General features: G+C 44.6%; 1 protein-coding gene across 2 annotated transcripts in view; it reads right to left on the reverse strand.

Annotated features, from left to right (window-relative positions):
* The window catches only part of TEP1 (telomerase associated protein 1), a 58,435-nt gene extending 54,633 nt beyond the window's left edge, over window positions 1-3,802 (reverse strand). Inside the window, exon 1 of one of the 2 annotated variants that reach the window (XR_003546967.1) lies at window positions 3,613-3,802. The gene's annotated coding sequence lies outside the window, so the exon portion shown is untranslated. The remainder of the gene's footprint in view (window positions 1-3,612) is intronic. The other variant, XM_006163067.3, reaches the window with a different exon arrangement.
* Between the last annotated feature and the right edge of the window lie 150 nt (window positions 3,803-3,952).

Genomic DNA, 3,952 nt, shown 5'->3' on the forward strand with positions numbered 1-3,952 from the left:
AAAGAAAGAAAGAAAGAGAAAGAAAGAAAGGAAGGAAGGGAAAATGAATTCCCACCTCACAGAGAGGCTATAGACATAAAGGAGAACAAAAAATATTAAACACTTGGAGCAACATCTGGCACGTAGCAAGTCTTTGTTATAGAAGCTGTTGTTGGGACCAGCAGTTGGTGTAATGGCTACGTAGCTGCACTCTGATGTAGTCGACTGCGGTTCAAAACTCACACTGGACACATATGCGCCCATGCCCAAGATCCTGAGAGGAGAATGGAGGAGAAGGGATTGCGGCATGACCCTCCCCCCTAAAAAAAAATTTTGTCTCTCTGCCCCTCTGTCTGGCGAGTGGACGCACCCTATAGCAAAAACCTCTTAAAAAAAAAAAAAGCTGTTATTCTTTGTTATTACAATTATCCAACTACCAAATTCTATTGATTCTACACCCTCAGTGTCTCTCAAATCATTTTTCCTGCCACCCCTATGTTGAATCCCTCTAACCCATGTTGGTAATACCCTGATCTAAAAAGCCTCCCAATTTAGATCTCAGCCACCATTTTCTACATCACCCTGTTCTCAGTGTCATTTTTCCTGCCACCCCATGTTGAATCCCTCTAACCCATGTTGGTAATACCCTGATCTAAAAAGCCTCCCAATTTAGATCTCAGCCACCATTTTCTACATCACCCTGTTTATTTTCTCCACCAAAAAACATTTTTTTAATCTGATTTGCTTATTTGCCCACTATCCACTGTTTCTCCACACTGAAAACTCTTTGAAAGCAAGTCTCCTTTGTCTTGTTCCCACCCATATCCTCGGCATCACACACATCACCTGGATTTTGAAAACCTCCCACCCTCATTTCTTATGATACTCTCATCAAACTTAAGCACCCTAAGCTTCAACAATACATACTCTTTCTAGCTTGTGAACTGCCCAAGTATCTCTTGACTCTGGACCTTTACGAAGGACATATTCCTAAACATTTTTCCTTCTACCAAGATCACCCCTTTCACAACCTTCACCAGGCCAAATTCTACTTTGCTCTCCACTCTGCAGGCCTCGGTCTCACAGTCAGTTCCTACAAAGAGCCTTGGCTGACACAGGCCAGTCTGGTTTAGGTGCCCTCTCTGTGTTCTCCCAACACTACACGTTCCTTGTCACAAAACATGTCGCTTATGTATTTGACGTCTGTCCCACCAGACTTGTAAGTGCCCAAAGACAGAGACCCTTTCAACCTGCTAACCATTTATCTACAATGCCTAGTTAGTGGGAGTCAGAGGCTTTCACAAATCTGGCAAAAGATATGGAGTTGTTTCACTGAAAAAATTCTGACCGCAGTTCAAGTTCCAGACCCAGTGGCTTGAAAATCACGTCGGGCACATGTGTATGTACGCCCAAGATCCTGGGAGGAGAATGGAGAAGGGACTGTGGCCATCCACTCTGGGGGTGGGAGGGAGTGATTTCTCACTTTCCTTCTCACTGTCTGTCTGTCTCCCCCTTCTCCTCTCGCAAGCACATGTACCCCCAAGGCAAAAACCTTTTTTAAAAATAAAAAAAATAAATAAAAAATAAACAAGCTTTCTAGGGTGGTGGCAATCATTTCTTGTGTTAGCACCAAACCCTGAATTTGGTCATGGAGGCTAGTCTGCTATGAGCTTCCTCTTCTTAGAAATGCTAATAGATGTTAATAGATGTTAATAGATGAATTTAGTAACTTGCCTCTCAACCCAGGTACCAAATTTCCTTCCCCTAGACCAGAATGTCCACTCCAATAGAATAGCAGAACAGAACAAGAGAAATCTCACAGGAGATCAGAGGTGGCTTCTTACACAGGAGAGGAGTAAGGACACTGTTAACTGTGATACCTCTTAATCGATTAACAAGCTTGAAAGTGAACTAAGAGACAGGCTTAAGGAAGTTCAGACTAAATCAATAAGTGAACCGTTCAAATGTACCTACAATTACTGCTGTATCACAGATGGAAACTTTCTGAGAATGCTAGAATAGGGAATAATTATGAAATAGATTTAGACATAAACATACTCTTGTTCTTTCCTGCTGGTAATTTAATTTTTTCAATTGCCTGAGGGTACATATATTTGCCAGAGAAAGACAGAGAAAGGGAGGGACCAGCAGATGACCTAATGGCTACGTCGCTGGACTCCCATGTAGTTGACCACGGCTCGAGTCCCAGACCCAGTGGCTTAAACTCCACGCTGGGCACGTGTGCATGTGTGGCCAAGATCCCAAGAGGAGAATGGAGGAGAAGGGATTGTGGTGTGGCCATCCCCCCGGGGCGGGGGGGGGGTGATTTCATGCTTACTGTCTCTCTGTCTCTCTCTGTCATTCTGGCAAGCTCCCAAGCCCTATAGCAAAAACCTCTCAAAGAAAAAAAAAGAAAGAGAAAGCAAGCCAGAGAAAGTGAGGGAGAAAGGACCCCCCAGGGGGCGTGGTCACATTGCAATCTTTTCTCCACCTTGCTGTGATTTTAGGCACAAACAAGAACCTGGCATCCTGGCATATTTTTCAAGGTGTTATGGGCAGTCATGGGACCTGGTTCCCTTAACCACTAGGATACCGAGTCAGCCTGGGGTGGTAACTGTATGCAGCAGGTTGAGAAAGTCACTCTTTGCTGTATGCCAACCATTTGGGTAGCTCATGAGTTTTGTGATCTTTTTCTTCTCCCATCTCTTTCTACTCAGTTATCAGTGATTTATAAGGAATATATGTAGTTTGAATGGAGTTCAGTGACTTCAATATATAGTGCATTATTTCTACTTTCTGATTTGACCCAAAGGGCACCAGTCAGTCACAAGTACATGTATTTTAGAAGCTTGAAGTCCGTGAGACAAAGTCCAACATCAAGTATTAGAAGCCAAGTAACTTGTGGGGAAGGAATGTAAAGAAAAAAACTGGGTAGTTTGGTTAGAGCATAGTACTTAGGGCAGATAATTAGATTTTCTGGTTTCCCAAAAATCTGAATTGCAATAAAAGGAAATTTTGATATGTTGTTTCAAAAAATAAACGAAAAATTCTGCCTGAGAGAATGCTTAAATTATATCGTTAGGAATAGATTTATTTACTCATTTGAGCAAAGGCTTACCTCACATTTAAATACTTTGGGAATAATATTGGTAAGTCAACCAGCTAAACCTTAGTATGAATGGACTTATGGACAGGGGCATAGCACACTTCCAAGAAGATTCAAAGGGACGAATGACGAAAGGCCAGAAAGGACAATGCACACTGGCCGTCAGTGTGGACAAGCACACCAAGAAGGATGGCTTCTGGGTACACTTCCTACATGACTTTGCACTATCTACACCTCCAAGGAAAGGGATGCAGACTGTTGGAATTAAAACAAGATTTTTAAAAAAGAAAGTCTCGAAACAAAAATTAAATTAACAGAAAAAAATACAGTGAACTATCTTGTACCCTGGAGTTTGTGAAGAGCGATTCAGCTGAGTCACAAATATGGCTTAAAGCACTCCCTCCCTCATCTTCAGTTCTAAATTCTAGAGATACTAACAGTATACAAACTCAGGGATCTCCCCCACGATAGCTTTTGCCTTTACTTTACATAGCGTCATACCGGACGCTGTTCTAAACTTGGGGTACCTCGTGGTCCTCGCCGAGCTGGCACAGTCTGTCAGTGGTGTGTGAGTCTAGCACACGGAAGCACGCCCCGGGGTTCTGCTACACACCGTGCTCTCACTTCCGTCCGTCCTGGGCGACCTCCCCTTCCCACCAGCCCGCACGGCAGGAACAGGGGTGCTCCCAGTTACTTACTCGTATCCCTCGACCCCACTCCCCTCCCTTCCCTTCATCCTTCCCCTCCTTTCTCGCCGGCCTTTGCACCTACACGGCACCCCACCCCGCCCGCGCGGCTGCCGGGAAGAGCCGGACAGAGGCACCCCGCCCGGCTCCGGCCTGCCCCGAGTCTCGGCTGGGGGGGGTC

This window comes from Tupaia chinensis, unplaced genomic scaffold, assembly GCF_000334495.1.
Source record: "Tupaia chinensis unplaced genomic scaffold, TupChi_1.0 Scaffold141372_1, whole genome shotgun sequence".
NCBI classification, from domain to species: Eukaryota; Metazoa; Chordata; class Mammalia; order Scandentia; family Tupaiidae; genus Tupaia; species Tupaia belangeri.